The 16961-nt window shown below is 32.4% G+C and overlaps 1 protein-coding gene across 5 annotated transcripts in view; it reads left to right on the plus strand.

Moving 5' to 3' along the window:
- Window positions 1-16961, plus strand: part of TMEM135 (transmembrane protein 135) — a 336711-nt gene that overhangs the window by 153273 nt on the left and 166477 nt on the right. The gene's annotated exons all lie outside the window — the stretch shown is intronic.

Genomic DNA, 16961 nt, shown 5'->3' on the forward strand with positions numbered 1-16961 from the left:
TTTTGGTATGTATGATTTTTTTAAAAAAAAATAGAAAGCTAGAATTTATTAGGCCATTTTTAAAAATACTAAGAACATTTCCCACTTAGTAAAGGGGAAAGAGGTCTAGGTTTTAAGTTAGGAAAGTAGCACCAAGATAAAAATATAAACATTCCTACAAGTCAGAGTGAAGAAGAATCAAGATAGGCAATATCTTTCAAATTAAAACTTTTGGTTTACTTGAAGTTTGCCAAAATTCATCTTTGAGCCAGAATCATATTCTTTTGAAAGTAGGTCACAGTTCACAAAAGAAGAATCAATAAAACCCAGATTGTTCAAAAGGACTCACTGGAGTCTGACTCTTCTGGATCCTAGTCTTTTCAGGAATTTTTCTGGGGAATTTAGATTGTTATTGTTTCATGTTCATATATTCTCTGAGGCCATCTTCCCTTAGTTTTTTCCTCCCCATTTTCAGATTCCTTGAAGACTCCAGAAGCTTCTAAAACATGTGTGGCATGTCATAGTGTTATAGGAAATAATCCACACTTTTCCAGATTGCATGATTTGTGTTGTGTGTGTGTGTGTATGTCTGTATACATAAACATGTATGCTTATGTGTATGTGAGGAGAGGATTTACTTCTATTCTGTGAAGACATGTTTTTAGCTTTGTTTTGTATGGGTTTTTTCAAAGTGAATTTTGTAGTTAAAACTGGTAGGGCTTTTAAAAATTACTGCTTGCATTTGTATCTAAAGGGTAATATGATCTTTTCATGGAAGGAGGATGCAGGTTAGATTTCTAGGCTTTCGTTTTCCTCCTACATTTGTTCATTTTATTATAGAGTCACAACTGTGTTTCTGTTTCTACTATTAATCTGATCATTGGTATCAGCTACCCCAGGTATTGGTAATAAAAAAAAAGGAAATTAAATATAAAAAAGCCCCTTATTTGCTTGTTACCTGTTTCTTATTGGCATTGTACAGCAAATTATCTCATGGTTTATCATGAACAAAGAGGAAAACTGAACTAGGAAAGTTAGGAGGTCGTTCCTGAATCTGCCACATAGTATATTGTCAATATCAGCCTCCAAGTTACATTAAAAGTCTATGAGAGTTTCTGAATACAGATATATGTCTAATATATTCTTTTCAGATACATATGCATTCTCTGCTAGAACTGCAAGTAAGGAACTGTACAAGAATATCTCGGAGATATTATGGGTTCCGTTCCAGACCACTGCAATAAAGCAAGTTGCATGAATTTATTGGTTTCCCAGTGCATATAAAATTTGTCTTGCTCTGTACTGTAGTCTATTAAGTGTGCAATAATATTATGTCTAAAAAAAGCCATGTGCATACCTTAATTAAAAATATTTTGTTGCTAAAAAATTCTTCTCATCATCTAAATGAGTCATAATCTTTTTGCTTTTGGAAGGTCTTGCCTCGATATTGATGGATAGTGACTGATCATAAGTGGTTGCTTAAGTTTGGAGTGACTGTGGCCAGTTTTCATAAAATGAAAGTACAGCTATAGTTTTCCTATCATGAAAATTTTCTTGTAGTAGTGTGTGGAATGCTATTTGATAGCATTTTACCTAAATAAGTAGAACTTATTTTAGTGAAGTTAATCCTCTCAAATCCTGCCACTGCTCAATTCATTAAGTATATGTAATATTCTTCAATATTGTTGTGTCTCAGGGAATAAGGCCCAAGGAAGGGGAAAGAGACAAGAGAGAGCACTTGGTAGGTATAGCAGTCAGAACATAGAACATTTATTAAGTTTGTCATTTTGTATGGGTGCAGTTCATGGTGCTCTAGAACAATTATATTGTAGCATCACAGATCACCATGGCATATAAAATGATAATGAAAATGTCTGAAATGTGAGAATTGCTGAAATGTGACACTAAGACACTATGTAAGTATAGGCTATTGGAAAAATGGTGTCCTGTAGACTCACTCAATACAAACCTGTTTTTATTTTTTAAAATTTAAAATTTAAATTTTAAATTTCATAATATCCATGAAGTGCAATAAAGAAAAGTGCAATAAAGCAAAGTGCAATAAATTGAGGAATGATTATAATCTTTTACTACTCTATTCTATTTTATATCTTTTTTGAAAAATTTCATTACTAAACTGGACTATAGCTGGAAGAAAAGTCTGTCTATCTGCTGTCTAGCTTATTTTATCTGATTCTATTCTGAGCTTAAGAAATAAAAAGTATTTCCATAACAAAATGAAATAGAATAAAGAGGATTGCCTGAAACTGTATATCCATTATGCACAACTTGCTTTTCAGATACAAAGTTTTCATATAACATTCTATTTTTTTTCCCTTCCCCAAGCTGGCTACCATTAGACCAATATGTATTGTGTGTTGTGTGTGTAAAATCATTAGACATATATCTATCTCTATATCTATATGTATATATATCAGTTCTTTTTCTGGATGCAAATGGCATCTTCGTTCATAGTATCTTTGCAGTTAATTTGGATGTTTATAACAGTGATTTGGTTACTCAAAATTGTTCTTAATACTGTTATTACTATATATAATTTATCTTGGTTCTATTGATTTCACTCATCATTATTTCCTGCAGCCTCTCCATGTGTTTTCTTTTTTTTTTTCTTCTTTTTTTTTAAGTTTTTTTCAAGGCAAATGGGGTTAAGTGGCTTACCCAGGGCCACACAGCTAGGTAATTATTAAGTGTCTGAGGTCACATTTGAACCCAGGTACTCCTGACTCCAGGGCCGGTGCTTTATCCACTGCGCCACCTAGCCACCCCTCCATGTGTTTTCTAAAATCATCAAGCTCATCATTTCTTATAGCTGAGTAATAGTCCATCATGAACATATGCCACAATTTGCACAGCTATTTCCCCAAAACTCATTAATAGAATCAAAATTATCCATTTTACATCTCACAATGCTCTCAAAATGCTCTATATCCATCAATCAAATACCATATTTTTTTCATTTTTCAAATTTTCTTGTAATATATCTCACTTTATATCTAGGTTTCATAGCCATTTTGATTTTATCTTGGTAAATGGTATAAGATAATGATCTATGCTAGTTACTACTAGATTGCTTTCTAGCTTTTCCAACAATTTTTATCAGATAATGAATTCTAGTCCCCAAAACTTAAGTCTTTTCAAATACTTGGTTATTATATTCATTGCTGCTGTAAATTGTATATCTACTCTGTTCCACTTAACTGTCTTTCTGTTTCTTAGCCAAATCAGATGGCTTTGATAATTATTGCCTTATAATACAGCTTAAAATCTGCTTCAAGCTCTTTCTTTTATATTTTTCCATCAGTTCCTTTGATATTCTTGACCTTTAATTCTTCCAAATAAATTTTGTTAATATTTTTATCTAAGTCAGTAAAATAGTTTTTAGTGAGAATAGTTATTTTGAAATTTAAGTTATTTTTTTATTTTCAGATTTTACTGGAAGACAGTAGTTCTTACCTAAAGTAACCTAATCTATATCACTTAGCTCAGACCTACAAATAGCTCCAAATGCTATCTCGAAATAATATAACCTTTGTCATCTTGAGGGAAGATTCACTTAATTCTCACCCTAAAAGAACAAAGTTGTGCTTCTACTTTTTAAAAATAGACTTTTCATCTATTGAATAGACAATGTTAAGGGTAATACATTGGGATCCTACCAGATTTTCCTAATTAAATTATCTTTTCCCTACAAATCATTCTTAATATAGTTGTCCTTTATATATTGATCTGTTTGTGCTCATTCTCCCATTCTGATATCATTGATCTCTAGTGTGATGATGATGAGTAGGAAGAGGAGGAGGAGGAGCAGAAGGATGAGGAGGAAAGCTAACATTTCTTTTATGTTTAAGATTTGCAAAGATCTTTGTGAATGGTGTTTCATTGATCTTTCCAACCCTGTGAAGTAGGTGCTATTATGATTCTCATTTGCCAGGTGAAGAATCTTTTTTTTTTTCAAGGCAAATGGGGTTAAGTGGCTTGCCCATGGCCACACAGCTTGGTAATTATTAAGTGTCTGAGACCGGATTTGAACCCAGGTACTCCTGAGTCCAGGGCCAGTGCTTTATCCACTGCACCACCTAGCTGCCTCCTGGTGAAGAATCTTAAAATGAGAGAGATTAAATGCCTTGCACAGAGTTATATAGTTACATTAGTAGCCAAGCCAGGATTTGATCTTAATTTATCAGCACTCTATTCATTGTGCCAACTAGTTGCCTCTATAGTATGACCTAATTGTAGTTTCATCTACATATGAATAGGTGAATGGATGAAAAAAAATTTTTAAATGCTTATTATATTTAAGTGAGGTAGGTGGTAGTGCAGTAGATAAATTGCCATGTCTGGAGTGTAGGATGACTAGAGGATGACTGGTCTCATTCATTTATTAGCTCTGTGACCCTAGACAAGTCTCGATCTGATTTGCCTCAATTTCCTCATTTGTAAAGTGAATTGGAGAAGGAAAAGGCAAACCACTCAGTATCTTTGAGAAGAAAAACTCAGTTGCAAAGAGTCAGATAGAATTGAAAACTACTAAACATGTATCAAGCGTAGTGCTAAAGTCTAGGGATACATATACAAGTCAACAAACTAGTTCCTTTCTTCAAGGAGTTTACATTATAAAAGGGGAGGATGATATTTTTAGGAAAGTGAAATTAAAAGTTTTGCTAAGTCACCATGAAGGTTGAATCAATCACAAAGCATTTATTAATGTCCTCTTATGTTTTAGATCCTAGAGATGCTAAGAGAACTAGATTAGAATTTTTGCCAATAAGGAAACTAAGATACATGGGTTATGTGACTTGCTGGAATTCATATATTTAGAAAGAACCAGAACTATGGTTAACATGGTTAGATATACTAATAATATAGTGCCATGTTGCCTTCTAAGAACATGGTATTTATTATCACTGAAAATTTTATTATTCATATACTACTTTAATATCTTGTGAATATATGTTGCCAGTATTTTCTATTTAGAGTTATTTCCACAATTGACTTTTTGAAAAACTTTAGAATTATTGAAACATCTTTCAATTATAGTTATTTCTAATGGTTTTTCTTTTGATTTATTTCAGGGAAATCTTTTACACTTGAGTCCTCAGGCCTCTTTTTTTTTCAGACTCTATGGTCTCAGTAGATCTTATCAAGTAGGAAAAGGATTAAATATAGGCGTCAGTGTCATAAATATGATATATATCTGGAAGAGTATATCATACTCTAATTATTCACTGAAGTAAAATTTGACTCTGAATTTCAATGACTTACTAGCTGTGGCTATTTAATGCTCAATTCATGCAACAGTGTGGGTAATTCTTGATGGGACTTTCTTAGACTTTATTAGATTTACATCTCCAAACATTTTATAACATATACCCTTTGAGTTTAGCAATTCATAAATAGAGAAGATGAACTGATAAAGTTATACAGTTCAATACCTTTTTGCTCTAAATGGAGAGACCAACAGAGATAAGTTTGTTTTGTGTATTTTTTGTTTGTTTTTTTGTCTGTTACTTTTTCCTCCTGGCAAAAAAGCAAGAGACTTAATGGAAATAACAAGAAACTTGTTTGTCCATTTGTCTCTTAAGTGATCATTATCTTATATTGACCACCCTTTTAAAAAATTTTTCATTCAAGTTTTGAAAGTTTTGTATCTTTCAGTCTTGCTAAATTCAGAAAAGTATGGATACCACATGATGGGAAATTTTGTGAACAAAAATAAATAAAATTTTTAATAGAATTTGGAAAAGCAGGTGTGGAGTAAGTGGATGAGGTTTCAATTTCAAAGAAGTTATGGCAAATTGTTTGATGTATTATGGGGAATATTTATCTATAATTTGGATCAAAAGTCTACATCGAGAAAAATAAATCACAAATTTTTTCTGTATTGTAGTCTTTTCCCACATAATTGCAGCTGTAATGTAATCAGTAGAAGTCAGAAATTTGCAATTATACTATTGCTTTTGTACTGAAAAGTTTTTAATTTTCTTTCTTGAGACTATAATTCTTGAATTCCAGTAGATTTCTAGTGTAGTGGGGAAAAATAGTTATGGGGGGGGAGTATGATCAGATATGGTTACTTGCATTTTTGACTGAGAAAAATAATTTTTTGTTTAAGCTTTGGAAAGTGAGAAGGCCTGTGTATGATCTAATTGTAGTTTCATCTACATATGAATGGAGGAATGGATAAAAAAAAGTTTTTAAAATGCTTATTTTGTTTAAGTGAGGTAGGTGGTAATGCAGTAGATAAATTGCCATGTCTGGAGTGTGGGATGACTAGAGGATGACTGGTTTCATTCATTTATTAGCTCTGTGACCCTAGACAAGTCTCAGTCTGATTTGCCTCAGTTTCCTCATTTGTAAAGTGAACTGGAGAAGGAAAAGGCAAACCACTCAGTATCTTTGAGAAGAAAAACTCAGTTGCAAAGAATCAGAATTGTAAACTACTTTACTAAACATGTATCAAGCATTGTGCTAAAGTCTAGGGATACATATACAAGTTTAAGGATTAAAATGTCTGTTGCAACAAAGGGTTTTTTGATTGTTGTTGTTTTGGGGTTTTTTTGCAAGTCAATGTGATTAAGTGACTAGCTTAAGGCCACATAACTAAGTAAGTATTAAGTATTAAGAGACTGGATTTGAACTCAGGTTCTCCTCACTCTCTGACCAGTACTCTATCCTCTGTGCCTCTATTATTTCAATAAAGCCATGTCAAAATGTATAGATTATTGAAGATAGATTGGAATTTTATAGAGGTGAGCTTAGCAAAAAATATTTTATAAGATAATGAATAAATCATATGATGTATTACATTTGAAACATGACAAGGTAAATAGAAAGACTTTATCACTACGAAGTCTATCTATGTTGCAAAAAGATCATAAGAAAGGAGGAAAAACCCACATGTACAAAAATATTTATGGGCAGTGCTTTTTGTTTGTAACATTTTGTTTGTAACATTTCAGATTGTGTAACTTAGTTTCTAGTTCTGATCTCATGGCTTTTCAGAAACTATGGATGTATCTGTTTCTAAGTGTTGATCACATATCATAATATTTGGCTACCCATCTTATTTATTTTAACCTTTTTTGGTTTGAGTGTAAGAACCATGTTATTGTTACTTTAAACATTCCCATTAGAATATAAACACTGTAAGGGGATTATTTCTTTTCTTCATATCCCTAGTGCCTTAATTGTGTATGGTAGGCATTAACAAATGTTGCTTCAAAACATTATTTTATAATCAAATTTTCACTATCATATTAAAGAAAATGTTGAGATTGCAACATGAAAATATGTCAAGTTCTAGTGTATTTTTGAAGAAGAAATCTGAAATACAAGAATCCAAATCTTCTAAGTCGATTTAAGTTGATTACTTAGAAAAGCAAAAAAAAAGCAAAATTCTTTGATTTAGAGAATTTATTTCAAGTTACCCTGAAAAATACTTATACATTTAAAGGAATATATGTTAGCTTTCTAAACATGTTATTTAAAATTTACTTTTCAAGAATATAACTCTTCTACTTAGTGAGATTTTTTTTCAGTTGCTTCAGTTATGTCCAAATCATGATTTCAGGTTTTCTTGGCAGATATACTCTAATGATTTGCCATTTCCTTCTCAGCACATTTTTATTGATGTGGAAATTAAGGCAAACAGTGTTAAGTGATTTGCTCAGGATCACAGAACTAGGAAGTGTCTGAGTTCAGATTTGAATTTGGTAAGATGGGTCTCCCTGCCTAGAAATCCCTCTCTGCCATATAATATGGTTGTAAATAAAAAACTTGGTGTACATACTAATCCAAACTTAGAAATACACACACACACACACACACACACACACACACACACACACACACACACCACATATCTACATCTCTCTCTATCTATCTATATGTGACAAGAAGGATTGTCCCCATTTTCTAAATGAGAAAGCAGATATTCGAAAGGTAAATGATTATTCTGTTTCTTGTTGAGATTTTCAGATCAGCATTATATGGTCAGCAATTTAGGTCATATGTCTTGTGATATTTAGCTTATAAAGTGGTATCATACATGAATTATTTTAAAATGTTTAAAAACATTTTCAGAGAGAGCTAAATTTCTCCATTAATTTCACTGATACAGGGAATTTTTTTTTTTGCACAAGGCTGAGGGGTGATTTGCCCAAGGCTAAGTAAGTCTTAAGTATTTGAAAACGCATTTGAATTCAGGTCCTCCTGATTCCAGGGCCAATGCTCTATCCACTGCACCACCTACCTGCCCCTTTAGGGAACTCCTTGATGAGGACTTTTCCTCTAGAATTCAGATTGCCACCTTTTCTGACACTTCAGGGTATGGGATTACTGAGAAGTTCAGTGACATACATGCCCATGGTCAGAGAAGCCAGGATATGGTACCAATAGGACTTGTACTTGGGTTTCCAACCTCCAAAGCCAACTTCTGACTATAACAATATGTTACCTGTTGGGAAGAACACATAATAATTATATGAATGTACTTTTTAATAAATTAAAGTTTAAGTATAATGAGTTAGAAAACATCACTTATGTCATAACCATTTATTAAATATTTAAAATGTAGAAAACTGATTATTATAAAAAATCATATATAATATATCTTTTATGTTTTCTCCTTAAATGAGTTATAATAAACATAAATGCATATATGGTATAGTATACTTATATCATCTATATATATATATATATACATATATCATCTTTAACACAGATTTTGAAATATTATAAGAAAAGTCTTGATTGGTGTCCTTTAGAAATATGACAGAATATTACACGTTATGTGACAAAATGCTAGTATTTTTTCTCCCCACAGTGATTTAGGATTCAAAACAGCAGTTACCTAGAACTGGGCTGTTCAAAATGCAGCCTGCTAGTGCCCAGCAGGGCAATTTTATTTACTACTAAATGCTTTAGTAAACAAAGCCCAACTGCTGCAGAGCTCTCACTAAAATGGCAAATCAAAACATATTGTCTATTGTTTCAATAAAAACTTCTAAAGTAAGGTTGAATATCCCTGATCTAGAGCAACTTCAAATAAATATTTAACAGATTGATAAATAAGTTAGAGGCCAAACAGGGGGAACTGAGAACCAGAGTCCAGGCCCTGATTAATGTGTACATCTCAAAATGGAGAAACACTTAATGTCCATTGTGATACCTGTTGGACTAGAACAGTAACTCCCAGAAAGAAGTGATCTTGTTGAACTCTAACTTCCCCATAGTCGATTGCTCTGCAGCCTTTAATCTTAACTGCAGTAGTGCCTCTCGTCACTTTTTGACTCCCTTTACCATGGCAGGAATATGGCCTTTGGGAAGGGCTCCAGTACAACTTTTACAGAATATACTTTTTACATTTCATTGTTTTAAACTTGATCATGTGGACCTTTTATAATGTGAATGATTTGGGTGTGATTTCAAAGTTTGAATTTTGAAATTTTTAAGCTAGGAGTTATAGAGAATTAGTAACTTCTGACTTTCAGCAGCCTAATGTCTTAATACTTTGATTGTAAACCTAGCAATTATAGTAAAAGCAAAAATAACTTGCTTTAATGCCCTTCTAGTAATCACTGAGGTAAGTAAAATAATATCAGCACCTTTTAACATTTACTTATATTGTTTATGGCTCCTGGCTTGTAGATGTTTGTTTTTGCATTTTTAATATCTAAACTTTTGTTTTTAAGAATTTCAAGTTTCTTAAGTAGTAAAATAACACAAGACATTAACTTCAACCAAATCTTACAAAAACAAAGGTAAAGGATTTGTGAACAGTATCTTTATTTGACCAGTCAAAAGCTACTTCTTTTCTTTTCCAGATTAGTGCATTTATTCAGAATGCCTGGATAAAACATTCAGAGTAGGCATATTTGAGGGCACCCTGTCCCATATTGCTAAACTGACTGTAAACTCATCTGCATTGCATTAGGTCTTTATGTTTGCTGACTGACTTCTTGGAAGTAGTTTTTTGTTGTCCCAGATAATATACATTTTACCTTACTATCTCTTGAAATAAATAATGTTAATCAAATGAATTAAGATATTTATGCAACTTAATAGCCACATTTTAAATGTGTAGAGATGATTTTGATCAACTAGATAGCACAGTGGATGGTGTGCTGGGCCTGCAGTCAGGAAGATTCGTCTGACCTTAGACACTTACTAGCTATATGACCTTGGGCAAGTCACTTAACCTTGTTTGCTGAGAAGGAAATGGCTAACTTCTCAGATATTTTTACCTAGGAAACCCCAAAATGGGTCATTCAGGAGTTGGATACAACAGAAATGATTGAAACAATAGAGAGGATTTTGGCAACTGAAATTGAATCATTCTCTATTATGAGAGGGAGATAATGTCAAATTCTTTAATGATATGTTAACAGTACAGTTATAACAATATAATTGCATATATATATCTATCCAAGAATTTGCCCAAGATTTTAATATTATTTTAATGTAGTTTCAATATTTCAAGAGTCTGTAATTTTATTTGTGATTTTTTTTCCTACCTCCATGCCTGAGAACTAAATATTACATGAAAAGTTTTTGTGGATTACTGTGACTGAGAAATTCACCACTTTCTTCCTTAGGCAAGTTATAAGATATATTCAGTTTATCACCAAGTCAAAAATGAAAGCCTTTCTCACTTTTAGGACCCAACAGAGCTTGTGCTAAGGTTTTAATGCTATCCTTAGAGAAACATCTCTTTGTTCACAAAATTTTTATTGAGCATCTGCTATGTTAAGGTTTGCTAGACCTTGAGGGGAATATGAAAATGCATAAGATTGACTTCTTGCCTCCTAGTGAAGAACTTTTAAATTTAAGATAATTATTTACTGCAAGCAAGGTCCAATGAAAATTCAAGTACTTATTTTTATGTGATGTTTGTATTATATATGTTACTTCTAGCCCAGAGTCTATCTCCTCCATGAATCCTTCTGATTACTCGACTTCACACCATTTTCTTCCATTTTTGAACTGCTTTAGCACTTACAGTACACAACTTTCCATGTAGTATTTGGTCATAAGGTCTTTTTATATCTTTGTTTGTTTCACTTAGGTCTTATCTCCTCAACAAGGCTATAAGTTTCTTGAGTGTAGGGGCTTTGTATCCCTCTCTTCCTCTTGCCTCTCCTCTCTTCTCTTTTCGGTTTAGTAACTTCCCCAAAATTATACCAATACAAAATATTATAAGTTGTTTAAATTCATGTCCTCTGACTCCAGAGTCAGCATTCTATCTGTTGTACCACACTACTTTTCTGTAACTTGGTATGGAAAATCTGAAATTTTATGTTTCTCTGTGAAATTTTTAGAAATTATTTTCAAGGCATACAAGGCCTTTATTTAATTAAACACTAGACATCAGAAGGTATTGGTTCTTGACTTAGTTCCTCAAGTTACCAGGTGAATTATAATCTTGGTCAAATTATTTCAACTTCTTTGAGCCTCAGTTTCCTTTTATTTTAACTTCTCTGAGCCCCAGTCTTCTTACTTGTAAGGTTATGATAATACCTACTTTACTACCTTGTAAAATGAGGATTAACTATTATAATGTAGTGAAAGCACTTTAACAACTTCAAGCTACATAAAAATAAGATATTATAATCAAATAAACTATCATACTGTTCTTTCTGACTATATAATTTAGAAATCCTTTTCAGAACCTTTCATTAAGTTGCTGCCATATGTCTTTCAGGATATATCAGATCCACTGCAGAAGATGGCTATCTCCCATACAAGTTATACCCACTACCTTCTTCACATAACCACTCTTGAAATCCCAGGAATTCTCAACTACAACATATTCATGTAAACATGCTAAGAGTTTGGAAAATGACCAAGATACCACCAAGAACAGGCTGTTTCACATGTAGATTTGTCCTTTTAGCAACACTTATATGCCAAAGTATTTCTGGGACTGCTTATCTGTACTCTGAAGAGTAGAGTTCACTACTTCATTTGGAAAGACTAAATGAAGAAGATAAAATTTAGAGTCAATTAAGAAAAATTATTTAACACAGTAAACTGCTGCTGCTTTTAATTCCCAGGGGATTTGTTCTACAAATCTCAAATATTATTTCATAAATCTAACAAGTGTGACTAAAGTAGATCTATTTCATGATTTTTTTTTGCTTAGTTATAGATAGTCTGTAGGTTTTAAAGACTTGATAAAGTTAACTGTCATCCTAACAGAATACTATCATTTTGCCTAACTCTAGTTTATCTTTGACTGCTTTCTGAGCAGGCTTTTATAGATTAGTGGAATGAAGAATCATATGGTAGCAATAGATAATTGTAATGGGGCAAGGATGGTGGGGAGGACTTGAGGCTGTTTTTATAAGAAGATAGCATCAAATTGTTTGTAAATTCTGATGAAATTCTAAAAAGCAAAAAATTTAAACCTGATTTTTTTCCTGACACTCAAGAAACTCCTAAAATCACAATAGCTCTTTTGTGATTTGAGAAGTAAATGCTTCTTTGTCTATAGTAAGTAGAAGTTAATTTGCACCTTTTTGACTTTAAAGTGTTTGATAAAAGTAATTAGGCTTTATTGTTGTGTGAGTGATATATCAAGATTACTTGAAGTTACTGATGACAGAGAATCAAGCAAATAACTACTTGGAAAATGAACAACATTATTTCTGACAGATCTGAGTCTCTCTCCCAGTGGTCTGATTGTATATAATCAGACCTTTTAATGCCTTTTTTTCCCCCAAATACAAAATCTTCTGCTATTCACAACCCTTTTTATCCTAGTCACTCTGTCCTGCCTCTTTTTCCAGTCTTCTTATATCTTATTCTCAGCCTCATCATCTTAAATCCATTGACACAAACTTCTTGGTTTATCCACTAATAAGATACCTTCAAACAGTTCTGGGCATTTTTTCTGTCTACCATATATAAAATGTTCTTTCTCTTTATCTCTACTTCTTGGCATCCCTGGCTTCCTTTTCATACCAATTAAAATTCTACTTTCTACAGGAAACTTTGCCCAGTTTCCCTTAAATTCTAGTCCTCCTCACCCCTTAAATTTTTTTCATATTTCTCTTATATTTAATTTGTTCATGCTTGTTTACTTGTCTTTCCCATTTGATTATAAGATTCTCAAAGGCAGGGGCTATTTTTGCCTCCTTCTGAAACTTCCATAGCTGTGGAAGTCACAGCATCTTCAGAAGCAATTGGCAATAATTTTGGCAATAATTATTCCCTGAAAGGTAATAAGAGTTGGTTTTTAGCAGAGTGGTTTATTGGGAGCAGGGGCTTGAAGTATTGTTGTTCATTACCCCCCCCCCCAAGTGAGAAAATGTAGGTCTTTGTTGACTCAACTACTTCAAAGACTATTCTTTTTTAGATTTTTTGCAAGGCAGTGGGGTTAAGTGGCTTGTCCAAGGCCACACAGCTAGGTAATTATTAAGTATCTGAGACGGGATTTGAACTCAGGTCCTCCTGACTCCAGGGCAGGTGCTCTTTCCGCTGCACCACCTAGTTGCTCCCAAAGACTACTTTTTTATAGCATACTTTAAATCAACAAAATAAAAATACTACTGTACAGGGATATCTGGTGGCTGTGATTTAGCTTATAACACACATTTTCCTTCCCTTTTGAAATTCTGTTGTTTTTTTTTCCTCCAGTAAACTTGGTAGTCCAGGGCAGAAGCAATTAAAAAAGATTTCTGCTATGATGCATTTATTTAAAATATTTTTGGCAATACTCTAGTACTTTTATAATTTTATTTACCTCAACTTTTGTTTATTCTTATTAAAAATAAAATCTTAGAAAAATTACTTTTAATTATTCAGAAAAAACTTATTTATACAGAACCATATTACAGAAAAAAACATGATTGCATTTTTAGTCCTATTATATTATACTTTGGGCAAGATTCCCATTCTGTTTCACACTCTCTCTACTCCATGTAGAGAATTTTCTTTGAAGTCACTGAGAGCTATGAACATGGAAGATGAAGAGTGAAATGAAAACCTGAACCTCTGTACTTAAGAGTTCTCATTTGAGTTGATGACAGTTTACTGTGAACAAATGTGTCTCATTTTAAGAGCTGAAATAGCTACAAGATACAACCATGCAGTGACATGGCATCACTATGTGATATGACATAACATTTTAGAAAGTTGCTTGTGGTATTTTCAGTTTTCCAGTTTCTGATTTATATTTGTGGGTTCAAATATGAGCATAAATGAATGAAAGCAATTTAATATGTATACACACATTCACACATGTATATATACATATATCCATACAAATATATTGTGTAATAAATCTAGTATATTATTTTAGAATAGTTGAAATCTTATCTTTTGTTTCTTACTTAGTATCATTAATTAATACGACATAATCCACCAAGTATAGATACAAAATATGATACAAAGTAAACCTTGTGTCTTTTTTTAAAGTAGAATTGTTACTCTATGAACTGTCACATTTCCTTTAGAAACATTTGTACTTCTCTGTATACTAAAGGCAAATGGCTTCCTTTGTAAATAATATTTTTATTGACTGTTTACCTTTATTGACTGTTTTATTTTAAATATGATCTTATCAGTGTTGAATATTTTTTCCTTAGTGTCTGAAACAAAGTCTTTCTACACTATGTACAAGCAAAAATTTTTCTTTGATTTGAGGCTATAAAGTTATTTTCAGATTCTATGTAGTGATTCTTGAAACTACATGTTACACATGAATATTATGGCTTAACATTGGAAGCATTGAATGTAGTTACAAAATTTTAAAATGATTTTCATTTTCATTAGGTTCTAAAGACTATTACAAAATTTGATTTCATTTTATTAACATTTAAAAAACATCTCCTATATGAAAGGAATATAAGATATTATGTAATAGAGATGGATTTGAAAATAGTAAAGTCAGATGTATTCAGACCTGGTTCAGTACCTGGACTTAAAAAGTAATTATTATTGATTCAAATGCTGTTATGGTAGGATATATCTAGTTGAGTGCCCCAGATGTATAGATACGTCTTATGCTGTTTAATGTTTTCATCAATGACTTAGAACAATGTATAAATGGGGAAGAGAAAGGAATAAACAAGTTATATAGTGGGCAATTTACAGGTTACCTCATTTGATCCTTACAACAACCCCTAGGTATTTTTATTATCCCCATTTTACACTTGAAGAAACTGATGCAAATATAGCTTAAGTGAATGGCTACAAAGTATCTGAGGCTAAATTTGCCTGACTTGATAACCCAGTGCAGTATTTACTACATCACCTTCCTTTCTATGTTGTACCAAAGAAGGTATACATATGAAATTTGTAGTTAACATAGAACTTGAAATGATAGCTAATATAATGGCTGAAAAAAAATCAGTACCAAAAAGATTTAACAGACTAGAACACTGTGGAACATTTATTTCTGTATCTCCATTTATCAAGCATTTTCCCCCCTCATGTCTCTTTTTCTTTTCACCCTTGGAAAAAACCCAACAAAACAAAAATTTAAGATATGTAACAAATACGCATGTTCAAACAAAAGATCCTCATAATTGCCCATGAGTCAAAATTGTGACTCATTCTACATATTTAGTTCATCATCTCTATCAGGAGGTAGTTAACATTGTTCATCACTGAAATTCTTTGATCATGGTTGGTCATTGTGTTAATCAGAATTCTAAAGTTTAACAGTATTTATATTTGTAATATTATTTAAATTATTCTAACTCTGCTCAGTTTACTATGAATCTATTTATAATGTTTTCCTAGATTAATCTCTGATCATCTTATCTTTAATTGATATTTTATTTTTTCAGTTTCCTGTTATGAAAGTTTTTTAACATTCATCCACATGTATATGCATATTTATGAGTTACATACATGAGTTCCACCTTCCACTTGACTCCCCTCCCCTGAACAGCAGCGGTGAACATTGTGCATTTCTGTTTAACATGTTTATAGATTAGTCATTTTCTGAATGAGAAATTAGGACTAAGAGGAAAGAAAGAAAATAATGAGATAGGAAGGAAAAATGTAAGAGAATTTTTTTAAGTATACATGCATATATATATATACACACACACACACACATACATATATATATATGTGTATGTGTGTATGTATATATATACTATATATATATATAGTGCATTCAGGTTCTGTAGTTTTTTTTTGTTGTTGTTTTGTTTGTTTTTCTTCATCTGGATGTGGATAAGCATTGCCCATAACGGGTCTCCCAGGGATGACCTACCCTGTGTAGTACTGAGAGTAGCTGCATCCATTCAAAGTCGATCAGGTCACAGTGTTGTTGTTAATGTGTACAATGTTCTCTTGGTTCTTCTCTCTTTGCTAAGCATCAGTTCCTGTAATTCATTCCATGCATCTCTTGAGTCTGACTACTTATGGTTTCTTATAGAACAATAGAACTCCATAATATTCATATACCATAACTTAATCAGTCATTACCCAATTGATGGGCATCCCCTCAATTTCCAATTTTTTGACACTATAAAAAGGGATGCTATGAATATTTTGGAACATGAGGTACTTTTCCCCCTTTTAATGATTTCTTCTGGATATAGGCCTAGTATTGATATTTTTTTCTTTTCTTTTTTTAATTCTCATTTTGTACAAATTTTTTTTACATTAATAAAATATTCTTGTTTAAGAGTAAATGAAATAACCCCTCCCCCCCATGAATATAGACTTGCTTGAGTGATAAAGTAAAGGGGAGAGAAAAAAAAATTAAAATAAAAAATAGTAATAATTGTAAGTATGGCCAGGTGTCACAATGGATGAAGCACCAGCCCTGGAGCCACGAGCACCGAGCCCACATCCAGCCCTGTAGACCCAACAATCACCCAGCTGTGTGACATGCAAGCCACCTGAACCCCACTGCCCTGCAAAAACCAAAAAAAAGAAAAAAAAGACCCAAAATAAAATAAAATAGTAATAATAGTAGGGGTGGCTGGGTGGCGGACAGA

Source organism: Macrotis lagotis, chromosome 1, assembly GCF_037893015.1.
Source record: "Macrotis lagotis isolate mMagLag1 chromosome 1, bilby.v1.9.chrom.fasta, whole genome shotgun sequence".
NCBI classification, from domain to species: domain Eukaryota; kingdom Metazoa; phylum Chordata; class Mammalia; order Peramelemorphia; family Peramelidae; genus Macrotis; species Macrotis lagotis.